General features: G+C 38.3%; 2 long non-coding RNA genes across 3 annotated transcripts in view; one reads left to right on the top strand and one right to left on the bottom strand.

Annotated features, from left to right (window-relative positions):
- Positions 1-3882, bottom strand: part of LOC139132742 (uncharacterized) — a 59963-nt gene extending 56081 nt beyond the window's left edge. Inside the window, exon 1 of the long non-coding RNA XR_011552395.1 lies at positions 3787-3882. This is a non-coding gene — a long non-coding RNA (uncharacterized lncRNA). The remainder of the gene's footprint in view (positions 1-3786) is intronic.
- The window catches only part of LOC139132741 (uncharacterized), a 97717-nt gene extending 89239 nt beyond the window's left edge, over positions 1-8478 (top strand). The window contains exons 2-5 of one of the 2 annotated variants that reach the window (XR_011552394.1): positions 1330-1413; positions 3688-5792; positions 7809-7933; positions 8147-8478. This is a non-coding gene — a long non-coding RNA (uncharacterized lncRNA). Of the gene's footprint in view, positions 1-1329; positions 1414-3687; positions 7934-8146 lie in introns of both variants that reach the window. The other variant, XR_011552393.1, reaches the window with a different exon arrangement.
- The last annotated feature ends 4754 nt before the right edge of the window (positions 8479-13232 follow it).

Here is a 13232-nt window from a genome sequence, read left to right as displayed (position 1 = left end):
TCGCAGGTAAATTTTTCGAAAAATACCAACTTAATCTTTAAACATCATCTTCTCCAGAACTAAAACACTGATTGAGCTGAAATTTTACTCATGTCATCCTAAGAGTGATCTGTTTGAAGTTTGCAAAGACATTTGGATCGCTCACGTGATTTGGCCGCCATATTGGAGTTTCGCAAAATACCAATTTAACCTTTAACAATCTATTTCTCCAGCACTAAAACACCGGTTAAGCTGAAATTTTACTCGTGTCATCCAAAGTGTAATCCTTTCAAAGTCTGCAAAAAACACTTCGATTGGTCTAGTAGTTTTGCCGCCATATTTAATTTTGCATAAAAGATATGATTACCAGTGAAACCTACAGTAACTATAACTTAGTATTAGATGATGTTCAAAATCCTTCTTCGGGTAAAAGATACAAAAGACTTTTCCAAGCTCAAATATTCCACATCATATCATCAGTGCAAGAACTTGAAACAATGGTAATTGCTTGGGCCCCGCCAACGCTGATTGGAGCTTTAATTGTATGTTGAAATTTCTCCATGTATCTGGTGTATGGGCAAAGTGTAAACATTGTTGCATGTTATGTATTTCAGTCAATGAAAAAATTTGGTAAATGAAAAGTCAAGAATAGTTTACTGTGTGCTTGTAAAAGATAACATATTTGTCAATACATAAACTGCCTTGCAGATTGATTGTCTTAAAGATTATCACAGAAGTAGAAAAGGAAAAGAAACTAATCAAATTGCTGTAACATATTCACTCTCAGTGCCTGTATAGGCCTATACTTAACTATTTTATCATTACATTCAGCTGTTTGTTATATCTTTATCACTCTCCATGGGCCAAGGCACACTTGGGGTCAATGTGCCAGTCTGTGTATGTTAGTCTGTCTGTATGTCCATGTTTCATACAATTGTTGACTTGTTTTGATGACTATATGGGAGCGAACAGTGATGTAGTCACTATTTTTAAAGATTTTCTTGTATAATGTACTTAATGTTGTCACTTCAATTCAAGATAATTTCTTATACTTTATGAAAAGTCATTGCTATACAGAAAATGCCAAGCAAATGTACGTGATGATGTGATATGCGTAGAAATGAGGCGGTATTCCAGAATGTATTAGCAGGCAATATCAGTGCATGCTATAGGGCTATATCACCTAAGCCTGTTCTATCACTTTTTGATCTGTATTATGTGAGTGAAACTCAGCCAATCACAGTAACTGAATAACACATGATGTGTAATACTGGCAATACTGTTTACAACCCTAAAGACACTACACTGTTATAAACATGGAAACAATTTCTTTTTTTTCCCTCAAAACAGAGAAAGGAAGCATTTAAGAACAAAGTATGGAGTAAATGAGTCTGAAAACCCCCTAATGGAGTTACAGTCATTTGATAATGGCAGGTAAGTCGAGGCTTATTATTGACACCCACTTGGCCTTTGTTGCTTTGATTGGAGACAAACCAGTACACCATGCCTTTTCTGTGCTGTGATTGCTCAAATCACTATCATGTGTTTGTGTCAATTTTAAGCTGATACATTCATGAGAACATTAACTGTTATATGACAGGTATCAGTACTGTGCTGTGATTGCTCAAATCACTATCATGTGTTTGTGTCAATTTTAAGCTGATACATTCATGAGAACATTAACTGTTATATGACAGGTATCAGTACTGTAAGTTGTTGCCTGCAGTGTTTTCGCCAGAGCAATGAGAGTTGTGGTCACAACTCTTTAATTTTTGGTAAACAACAGAAACTCATTACCAGAACAATTACATATATTTCAATGCAAATTAGCCTCCACTCTGCCAGAAAAGATAGTAAGTGTTTAGCTCTAACTATATTCCATATCTATTTCATAAATAAAATTACCTTAGCTGAACACTATTACATGTACTTTTTCGTATTTTTTTGCTGTGCATCAACTGTTCTTCCCTTTTCATGTTTGAGAATTTTAAGTATTGATCTTTTTATGGTTACTAATGCATGAACAATCAACACTTCTATTGTATTACTATCCTCATTCATATCCCTTGCAATTGAAAGACTACACAACATTGAACTGGGTTTAATCAAAATATTTACTCACTTAACCTTTGAGGTCATGACAATAACACACAACAAATTACAGGTGGAGCACAAGTTAAAGGTATGTTATGGAGATGAGTTAGGTCTATGCCTCACATGCACACTGTTCATTCATTGATGTGTGTCCTTAAGGATTCAGAACAAGAAATGGGAGATTTTTTGGTCGATTTTTCAAAAATCTCTCAAAAGCTTAGCTACGAATATGCTCCTATCCATGAGCTTTGTCAAAATTACGAAATTGTCACACAGTTTTTCGTAAACATTGCCCTGAAAAAAAACATAACAAGTGCACGTGGTAATTGGAGGCTAAAAGCTGCGCGTTTAATGTAAACATTGTGCAATCATTTGCATAAAATTTACATAATTACTTGTTAGTGACAGGACCTGACTCAGTACTATCCAATTTACATTATGATTTGTTGTCTGATCAGCTTGTTGTGGCTGATTACTTCTTTTACAAACAATGCTTTGTAACCAAATAAACTTTACCCGATTGAAAGCTTTGTTGTCGAGGGGAACTACAACAGCCATCCAACAACTAAAAACTGCAGGCCGAATTAACATTCCGTTTTTTTACGCTCACTGTTCTATAAGAGTAATATTTCTCGCAATGAAGAGAAAGAAGATTGTTCCTTTCAGCAACGAAAAGAAGCAGTTACTAAAGGAGAGTGATAAAGGGTGTGTCAGCAATTATTGTGACAACAACTCAGATGACGACATGGATAACGACAGTACCTTACATGATGACTCAAACCAAGTAACGCCTGCATCTTTGTTGCTCATTGAACTTGAGCAAATCAATAATGCAAACAGCAAATTTTCAGTGTGCGGTCGGTGTAAAGAATTCGAAGGTTCTGGAAGAAAATACAAGTGCTCGTCAGGGATAGGGGACCTGCCTGTACCTCAAGTGAACCAATACAAAATGCAATCACCTATCTGAACTCTTTCCGTCATCAAGGAAAGAAAGCTATTCCTTCGATGTAAATAGGAAGTCGGTGATTGCGGCAAGGAGCATTGGGAAAGAAAGGCGAGCAGTACGCAAGTTTAGTGGCTACATGGGTTTGCCCCCACCCTTGTTTGACACTGCGTATACAGGGCACGTACAGAAAGTATTACAGGTTGCACAACAGTGTCTGGACAAGGAGTTTTGAAGATGCCGCCGAAGAAATCCAAATCCTCAAGTCTGAGATGGAGGAAACAGCGATTCTCTCCAACAATTCTTGGATCAACATAGCTGTATCAGCTGACAGTTCGTGGAGTTCTCGGGGGTTTACTTCTAAAAATGGAGTGGTGTCCGCTATTTCGATAGACACCAGTATGTTATACTATGTATGTTATACTATCACACATTTATCCCTATGTTTTAAGATTTCTGCGTTTAGTTTGTGGATTACATAATGTAAAATAAAATGTAAGCTTCGCCAGTCACCATTCTGCTATATTTTCATAAAACGTGAACGTGGACGGTGCGCCTGCATAAACTTATGTCAATTAAGCTCTAGTTATGAAATTTCAAAAACTGGATTTGTTCCACGAATTGCATCTGTTAAATAATTCTAACAGCATAAAATTGTGTCTAATTTTCAGGCAAAGTTATTGATGCACATTTCATGTCCAATCACAGCGTTCAATGTGATAAGTGGAGGTAACGTAAAGGGAGTCCCAAATATATGGAGTGGTACTTACAACACAAACCAGACTGTCAAGCCAACTATGAAGGGTCAGCGAAAGCAATGGAGCCACCCCGTACGAAACAGATTTTTTGTGGTAAACATGCTGCAAGCTCTGGGTAAACATACCACGCATACATTTGTTTGCCACAACACTCTATCCATCCTGCGCCGATAGTCACCACTAGTGGTGCACTTGTGGTGATTAGCAATCTTTCTCTTGGCATGTCTACCACAAGACTAAAGTAAACAAAGTTGCAGATTGCTTTGTGGTATGTTTGCCATTGAAGGCTTACGTAAATACAATGGTCACACAGCACAGACTGTACAGAATCATGTGTAAGAATTCAAGGCTGCACGGTTTCAGGGTGCCAAATGACATCTATGAACATGTGTGCCCAACTGGCTTCTGTAGATGTACCGTATATCATATGCATGAATAAAGAATATACATGTTTGCACTCTACATTTAATAACAAAATAGTATATTTATTGATTTTTCAAAACTGGGGATGTTAAAACGTGTATACACATTCGTAATACAAATCTTAGTCAGTTTCCAAGAAATTAGGAAATTCACATACAAAATTAAAGTACCTGACTCTCCAAATGATACTTCTATACCATGTATACACAGTGACAAAATTTTGCGAATCCAGATTACATCAACAATAGCACATATATAAAGGTGCAGGATCGCTGGATTGCCAAAATAGCTTAATTTGAGCGATTTAGCAGCTAATAGGCCCTATGGTGTGATCGAGGCGAGAAAAGTGACGAAGTTGATATAATAAGACGGGTATTCTGTTGATAAAAATGCAATGTTTCATACTTAGGCCTACACTGTTGGCAGCCACAAAAAAAATCCCATGAAATTATTTTTCCCTGTCCATCGGGAAACGTTTTGAGCCAATGATCTGCACGATAATTCAATGTTAAATTAATCAATTTCATGGCAGCAACGAAAATCTCTCGAAAATCGGCCGTAATCCACGAAGGAAAAGAACTTTCCCGCAGTTTGGGTAATAATAAGCGGACAGTCTCAGCATGTCAGTCACCGCAGTCCGAGAAAACACTCATTCTATTTGTGTCTTTCGACAATTATTTTCCGAAGCCATCATATGATCAGTATAAGTTACTCAATTGCCGACTTAGAAAGACAAGGGAATTATTAGTCGTATTGCCATCCACTTTACAAATGATTGACATCTCACTCAACCTGCTGTGGACACGTACGTACGTGTCTCCAGAGAAAAGCACCTGAACAAAAATCTAAGAAATTGTTGAACTGGTATGTTGGATTTTTTGTATCTCACGCCTGTCGTATAGAACGCAGTTTTCATCGAAATTGAAGTCCCGTATCTCAGGGAAGGCACACTATAAAATAGTTCTAGTATAGTGCCTATGAAGGGTTTGCACGGTTAGCCCCGAGGCGTCACTGGCACTGCATGCTGTGCTAACTGCTATGTCGTAGGGCCTACATAGTGTGGGGCTATGTCGGGTCATAGCCACTGGTGCTGTCAATACACTTTTGCTTGGATAGTCCGTCGAAAGCTGTAAGTTTTTAATGAATTACTTTTTAATGAAGTACTTTTAAAAAACTACCACTGCGATTCATGCTATGTTACGTACGCGTACAGTGATCGCGATTGCGAGGACTTTGTACCGGAAGTAATAGTATCACGCCTGATGACATCATAGATCATGTGAAGACTTCGTTGTGATTGGTCAGATTGGCGTGTCCCAGGTCAAATCTCAGCGGCAGTACAACCCTTTTGAATTGCTGAGTGCATTGTCACTGTTTTTTCACTCGACTTTTGACAAAATTTCACTGCAATTTGCCGTTGGACATCGCCGTGACAGCTTCATATACCCTAGCTATGAATGTACAACCTATAGGCAATGTTCAAGACGCGTTAATTTTCATGTCATCGTCGTCACGATCAGCGTGTGGAGATCGGCTTGTGAACAATGGTCACCATTTATAACACCCTGAGGATCAAGGCAATCGTTTGAATTTCGGTAAGTAAATTTTCGATTATCCTTCTCTGCAACGTAACGACGAATTTTATCTGTTTTTGTTCTGTGCAATTCTCGAGTAACACTGTCCAATTGTCTGAATAATTCCCGAGGTTGAACGTTGAGTGAACAGAGTGAAAGGAGTGGCCTTTATCTGTTCATACCGATGTATTGATCTAGTGTCTATTTCTGGGGAATACATACTTCGACACTTTGGCGAGGGCACAGTCCCTCGGGGATTGTGCCCAGGATGAAACTTTTGCTTATATGTATACAAATTTCCCTCGATGTACGATATAAAACAATGAAAAAACAATACATTTAGGAATTGTTGGGTAAGAATTAAGTTCTTAAACTCTGACCTAGTATTGTTTGTACACATGTTTCATGTCATGAAATTTGGTATACATCTATTTATAAGATCATGCTAGACGATGCTGGATGTCTCTGTCTTTGACACTTAAGTTTCTTTTTAAATCTTCATTTGATCAACATTACCCGTAAATATTTTGCTGGCATATTGTAAGGCGAAATCTGAATCAATGATTGATTTACAATATTTAGTCCCCACGGACACCGTCCGGGGGGGACTTATAGGTTTGGTCATGTCCGTGCGTGCGTCCGTCCGTCCGTTCACGCAGATATCTCAGAGATGCAAGGAGCGATTTCATTCAAACTTGGTACAAGGATTACTTCATATGTCATACAGATGCACGTCGATTTGTTTTGTGATACGATCCAATATGGCCGCCAGGCGGCCATTTTATTACGATATTTTCATGTACAGAGCCATAACTCAGATATGTTTCAACCGATTTTATTCAAAGTTAGTACAAGGACATTGACCAATGTCATAGATATGCATGTCGATTTGTTTTGTGATATGATCCAATATGGCCGCCAGGCGGCCATTTTATTACAATTTTTTCATGTACAGAGCCATAACTCAGACATGTTTCAACCGATTTTATTCAAAGTTGGTACAAGGACATTGACCAATGTCATAGATATGCCAGTGTATTTGTTTTGTGATACAATCCAGTATGGCCGCCAGGCAGCCATTTTGTTACAAATTTTTCATGTACAGAGCCATAACTCAGACATGTTTCAACCAATTTTATTCAAAGTTGGTACAAGGACATTGACCAATGTCATAGATATGCACGTCGATTTGTTTCGTGATACGATCCAATATGGCCGCTAGGCGGCCATTTTATTACAATTTTTTCATATATAGAGCCAAAACTCAGGCATATCTCAACCGATTTTATTCCAAGTTGGTACAAGGACATTGACCAATGTCATACATATGTACATGTTGTTATGTGATACGATCCAATATGGCTGCTAGGCAGCCATTTTATTACGATGTTTTCATGTACAGAGCCATAATACTCAGACATGTATCAAGCGAATTTATTCAAAGTTGGTACAAGGAGATTGACTACTGTCATACATATGCATGTCAATTTGTTATGTGATACGATCCAATATGGCTGCCGTGCTGCCATTTTGTTATGATTTTTTCATATACAGAGCCATAATACTCAGGCATATCTCAACCGATTTTATTCAAGTTGGTACAAGGACATTAACCTATGTCATACATATGTAGGTCTTTCTTGTATTTAGGTCATTCTTGGCCATTGAGCGCTATCTGTATCAAAGTATTTTTATCACAGACCTAATTAATGAAGAGGACTCTATCCTCTCTGAGGACATGTAATCAAAGTACCCATTAACAAGTGGGGACTGTGTCATCAACGATGACTTGTTTATTGAAGTTCTACATGAAATCTTACAACACAAAACATGCATACAATATTTTCAGTCCTATCTTTCTGTAGCTGTGGATCACTGGTAGCGTTGTCCTCCCCCATCTAAAAGTAATGTAGATTCACAGATATAAGTAAACTAGTTTTCATATCACATATGCATGTAGTCAAAATCACCAAACATAATCGCTGGGACTTTTTCCTTTACATTCCTTTTTATTCCATTGCATTTTCTTATTTGTAGCTGGAAGTGACGACATGTCTTTGTGGCAACGGATGCTGAGAAAAAGCAATGCTGATGACAACTCTACATCACCAATCTCATGGTCCCAAAAGAGTAACCAAGATTGCCAAGGCAACTATATAAGTGTAAGTACCGTTTGAAATATCTTTACAATTTAGTGACCTGGATTCCATTTCATGATATGTGCAAGACTAATTTGTGAAAGGTATGTCAAGGTATGTTGCAATTACATACTAACTAGCAGATTGCTCTCTTGGCATTTTGTCTACTGTACTGTGCTAGTATATGTGATTGCATTAATGTTTCTTTTCTTGTTTCTTTTTTTTTTTTTGTTTTAGCCCTTTCTGTAGTCTACGGAAAGTAAACCAAGACACTGAACAATCAACTGGATCAAAAGTAACTGTTCCCAATATATCGTTGGATATGCCAACACTTTGTTATGAATATGCTATGGACTAAGGGAGATATCATGTGAAAGAACTGTTGATGAACTTGTGATTTCTTTTGTTTTGTGTCATTTGTTAGCATTTCCATCTGCAATAAATGTAAGGTAGGAATTCAATGAAAAACCTGGTAAGATTTTCTTTTGTTTGTGAATGTGTGTGAGTGTTTATACCTGTGGCTACATTCTGAAAACTTACATGAGCACAAGAATGAGTAGCTAGAGTGTGAGTGGTCGTGGCAAAGTGTGAAGGGTGGGGTATGCTACTGGGGGTGGGGCTACCCATAGGGTCAGCTTCAATAGCGGTATGCATACCGTAAATCCTGTTTGTGGCAAGTATACCACAAAAAAATTCTGCAACGCCTAAACTTTTTTGGCAAACATACCAGGACATGCATGAGTGTCGTGGTAAGCATACCACAATATGTGCGCCGCAAAATCCATCACAACTTGTTATGGTAAACTTACCAGGCAATTATGAAGACTTTACCAGAACTGTTCGCCGCAAGGCTTTAATTTTCGTAAGGGACATGGCGCTCAAACATTATTCGGGCGATCCATCGAAAAACATAACTTCAGGTGAGAAACTTTCTTGTCAACTATCCCCATGGTAGTTACAAAACCCAATCGAAACTTGGGTGATACTTTTGTTGGGTTTGTTCCATCGTCTGCCCTGAAAAAAATTACTGACTGCGCGGTAATCATGCACAAAACACAACAAGCAAAGGCATCCCATATTGTATATAGGGTGTCCCAAGAGCACAGTGTGGCGACATGTGAATTTACGGTTCTATTGTTTGTAGTCCCTCGGAGATTACAAAATATTGCTTGTCATTCAGCTTGGGTGACGTTCATTACATGGAGTGTATATACACATCGAAAAGAACAGTCAACCTAGTTGCCGACAGTCTCCATGGATACTACTGAAATTTGATAGTGGTAATGTTTGAAAGCAGAACTTGAAACACTGTATCATAAATGAATTATGGAAAATTCCAGCTTTAGCATTGTGTTGGCACGCTGCAGTGATGATCAGTCTCGATGGCAATGAAACATAATCCTTTGATCAGCGCTCAGGAGGGTACTCCTGATATTTTCATACTGTGGTGTACCGCCCAAGTCGAAAACATAAATCCATGTATCATGTATATTCCAAAAATATGACCCATTGTTTGGGATTTCCTCAACAAAGTTGGGAAATTTTCACCTTTAATCTCTTGCATGTGAAGGTTTTTCAGAGGCATGGGACATTAGCTTTGTTATTGAACCATGCTTAGATTTTTTCCACAATGAAAAATCAAACCACGTTTAGGGATATTTTCGTGAAAAAATGACTATTCGGCAGTGCATATTTCATGAATTTGAACCCCCAAAGTCGGACCAAATCATGTCCAAGGGATCAAATACGTCAAATTCCGAGTCAGAGAAACCTGTGGCAGACAAATAGACAGAAGATGGAGAGCAGCCGAGCACATCACAAGCTGACAAACATCATGATGTCGATGATTGTTAGCAAGGGTGCTGCATGCTACATAGACGACACAACTGAACTGGTTGACGATCTTAATGATATCGGGGAAGCGCTTCCTAGCAAGGGAAAATCAACATCAACAGTGACTGCCCCCCTACAAAGCCAAGTCTGCCCCTGACTTTGATGAATTGTGCAGAAAGTGCCCCTTTCAATGAACATGCAGAGAAAACACTGGCCTTGTGAAAACTACTTGTCATGTTCTTTTTTTATTTATGAAGTTCTTTTTATAAACATCTCCAGGTACACTACGCTCGTTGGCAATGGGGACAGCAGTGCCTATCCCCGACGAAAATGTACAGAGGCATAGCCAGTTGTTCACTCATATCTTTTCCACCTGGTAAATGGGCCATCACAAAAGCAAAAAATGTAGTACAAATTTTTTTTAATTTGTACCCGCGAAACTCTAATTTATGTTAAGGACTCTGTTACCTTCTGTTTGTTCCACAAACAGATGGCATCATAACAATTTTAAATTTAAAACATGACGATCACTTGGTTATTGATAAACATAATTCTCTGTAAGTCAGTCTGTGTGCACACGGGTGTAAGAACAAAGCAAATGGACAAAGTAACATGTACAATAAGTCTACGTTTCAGATTGTCGCCAAAGTGTTTTTTCCGTTTTTGTATTTGGCAAAAAACTCACTTATTCAAGGCTTATTATTTCATTCCTTACAAAATTGTGGTATCAAAACATTCAGCCCATTTTAGTTTGGTAGCACTGCGTACGGTTTTTACACCTACAGCCAGACAAAGTGTTCTAAGGTGACAATGTATCTTTTTATTTGAAATGTAAATAAATATATTAACACACGAGAAATAAAGTAAACAATTTCAATTGAAACTTGTTAAATCTCTGTCACGTTTCATCTTTAACGTCAGACCTCGGAGAGGGTTGCTTCACACACAGCTGAGCAGAATTCCTGAACAGAAACAGCATATGCTTCCTGCAACAACAAGAACGATATAGTTGTATAGTAGCTAAGTACATGGGAAATATAACGATTTCGCACACTATAATGTTGATCGTGTATCAGTTTGATCACGGTGACAATAAGACTGACAAATGTAAAACTTTATACTTACCGGCCATATCATCCCTTGGTAGCACTGCACGCACAAAGGACAATACAATAGGTGGTAATGTGTACTGACCCCTTGGGGGGGGGCCCACTTCCTCTTTCTGTAAAGTAAAAAAAATGTATTTTTGATTTATCTTGACAAGGATAGCAAGGAAAGATATTTTACAAAGTAGGGCCAAATATATAGAATACCGTCCAACATATGATTTTCATTTCAACTTGCGATTGTGGAAGAAAGCTATATGTTAGTCGCAACCACATATGATGCCAAACTAAATCCAAGGAGGTGTGAAAATCGGCCTTTATTCCTCTATGGTACCCCTCTTTCTATGAAAAAACAAAGAAAAAAACATACTAACGTTAAGAAAATGAGCCCAGGTACAATAACATAGCCATCTAATTTTCCGTTGACTCTGTCCCTTCTACTTTCGGCCAGATGCTGTCACTTCTACCCACTCACAGAACTTAGCTCCGTCATACCTATAAATGACATCAAATTGTTTGACAATGAAAAAGAAGCATTTCGAGTTGGCCAGATTGAATTTTGTACATTTGTAGGAATCTGACGTAACGTTTCGGCACCAAGTCCTTTCGACCTCTCGATTTCTGGTCCCAAGTCGTTTCGGCACTGCAACCCAAGTCGTTTCAGCATCCCTGTTTCGATTTTTTCAAACTAATTGGTAATTGAATGACCCGCCATATTCGTAAGCATAACCCAAGACGTTTCGGCATCCCTGTTTCGACTTTTTTCAAACTAATTAGTAATTGAATGACCTGTCATATTCGTAAGCGTAACCTCCGCGTTCTGACCAGTACTTTTATGTACATTTTGTGTGACTTTTGCCGTACTGTTTCAGCACCGCTTTCAAACTTTTGCCGTGTCGGCGGCTATAGTATCGATAAACTTGTACCACAGACTTGAAAATGATATGAAGACTTTTTTTCTTATGGTTTCTTACCACGTTCTCACAAAGATTAAAGCATGTACGTGAATGTTGACACTATACTTTTTTAGTGCTTTGATTTGTAACATTATGCTCTAGCACTTGTTCCCAAAGGTAGCCTAGAGCGGTGCCGAAACGTCTTGAGTCCCGGTGCCAAAACGACTTTGGGCCGGAAATGGAGAGGCCGAAACGTCTTGGGCCGAAACGACTTGGTGCCAAAACGTCTAGAATCCATGGCATTCAGCCTGAAATATACGCCTATCGCCCAGGAACGACTGGAACATGGTTCAGTATGGATGATAATGCACGTCATTTTCTGTCATAACATAAGCAATCACGCAACATGCGCCGTTTGATCTGGCCTTCCGATTTTCAAACCCAAGTCTGGCCGTTTACTAGTATACGTTCCCTCATTTGAGGGTATAACTGTACACTTCGCATGTGGCTATGATCGATTATGTGTAGATCTATGCGGTATTCATGATCTTCCCATAAAATGACCGCGATTCTGCTTTATGAACACTGGTTCAAATTGAAAAAGAGTTTGCGTGAACCAACTTGGGTCTTGTGGCTGTAAAGACTTAGGTTCAGAAAAAGGGTGAGACGACGAAGTGGTAGGAACATATTTTCACACAAGCAAAATAGTGCAACACTTCTTACCCAACTTTCTGCATTTCTGTGATTACAGCTTGTTGAGTATCTTCATGGAACGAGTCGTCAATTTCCTTCCCATTCGTCTTCTGTTCTGTCCCTGACGACATTTGCTGGCGAGTCGTTTAGATATTTTTGCTGCTGTATTTGCGCAAGTATGTCACTTTCTTTGTGTCAAAGATTAAAATAATCCATGCAATAATTTCTTTTTGCATATCTACCACAGTCCTTGATGGTACTGTAAGTCAAGGTCGTGCTATATTGGGTCATAATACCGTGTTTACTAATACTGAATTGTACGATGCTTTTCCTGCATTGTTTATTCCAAGTATTCTTATCAATAATTCTCATGAGAAATCAATAGTACAGCTGATGTAAATAATGCAAATAATACATGTAATGTTATATGTTAAGGCTTACCAACATTCAGCAGTATTCCTCACAATAACCGTGAAAATTTAAGATAATTTTACCACCACAGCTAGCGCCCCTGGCAAATTCAGACAAAAGTGATTTTTTCTGATTTTCAAGCTCGATAGAATGTAAAACTAGCATACTCAGAGTATAGGTAAATATTGGTTTCAACAGAAAATTTCATCAGAATTGTGTGGATAGTTTTTGAGTTACGTGTATTTAAATTTGGTGAATTATTTAGTTTTCCCATGGTGCCGTGCATGCACTGACAGAAGTGATTTTTCTGATATTCAAGCTTGATTAAGTGTAATACCACAAGTGTTTTTAGATCTATGACTTAGAGTACTAAGAATATGGGTA

The sequence above is a fragment of the Ptychodera flava genome, chromosome 5 (assembly GCF_041260155.1).
Source record: "Ptychodera flava strain L36383 chromosome 5, AS_Pfla_20210202, whole genome shotgun sequence".
In the NCBI taxonomy this organism is placed as follows: domain Eukaryota; kingdom Metazoa; phylum Hemichordata; class Enteropneusta; family Ptychoderidae; genus Ptychodera; species Ptychodera flava.
The sequence above is the reverse complement of the archived record's forward strand: the minus strand, read 5'-3'. Positions and strand labels throughout refer to the sequence as shown.